This window comes from Pholis gunnellus, assembly GCF_910591455.1.
Source record: "Pholis gunnellus genome assembly, chromosome: 13".
NCBI lineage: Eukaryota > Metazoa > Chordata > Actinopteri > Perciformes > Pholidae > Pholis > Pholis gunnellus.
In genome coordinates, this window is record NC_136540.1 from 15,366,138 (window position 1) to 15,367,155 (window position 1,018).

The following is a 1,018-nucleotide window of genomic DNA, read 5'->3' on the forward strand; positions in this document are numbered from 1 at the left end:
GAATTCCTCTCAAAGCTCCTTTGTAGTGTTTAAAAAAAAAGTCCTCGTGGACGATGGACTGAAAATGAGCTTCTTTTCTTCCCGTTTCCTGGAAAAGTTGACATTTAGGAGGTTCCCCCCCCCCCCCCCCCGTCTGGTGGTTGGTTGCTGGGGTAACCTGCCTTGCCTCAGAGGGTTGAACCCCACACACCGGCAGCCTCAGTGTTTTTCTCCCAGGCTCCTCTGGCACTGAGCCCACATACCTTCCCCTCTGCTCTCACAGCTCCAACTCTGAGGCCGGAGGATAATAGAGGGGGGGGGGGGGGGGGGGGGGGGGGGGGGCGGTGATGCTGGTGGGCGCTTTAATTGGCACAAACAGCGACGTAGCACAAGGTGAACCTGCTGAAACTCAATCAGTTTGCATAATTTATCTGAGTGTATCCACCATCATGTACTCACTGCTAGTATCCATCTTCAGTTTGATTTATGTACATGTGAGGTCACTCCTGACTCTTTTTGTTTTTACAAGACATCCTTTCTGTTGACGTTTTTTTCTGATAAATAAAAAAATAACCAGATAAGGAACGTAATGTAAATTAAACATTCCTGTACTTGTACATTTTTAAGGTACTTTGCTTGAGTATTTCCATTTCCTGTTAAACATCTGCTCCACCACAAATTTAGAGAGAATTATTGTACTTTTTACAAAGTTATTAGTGAAGTTTTATGAAGTTATCTTTAACAGTATATCAAGTAGTTAAAATTAGCTTTACCTTGACAACATTGAAATGCTGCTTTACAAAAATGTATCAATAATAATATTTTAATAACATCTTCAGATTATATAACACTCATAAGAAGTACTTTTACTTTTGATATTTTAAGTACATTTTATTTGACTTGTGGCACATATTCATACTACGGCACTACTGTTTACTTGAGGAAAAGGTCATAATAAATGATCTTCCACCACTGCAGAATTCACACATGTTCTATGTGAGTTATGTATTTTTCTGTTTAAATAATTGGCAATGTTTCA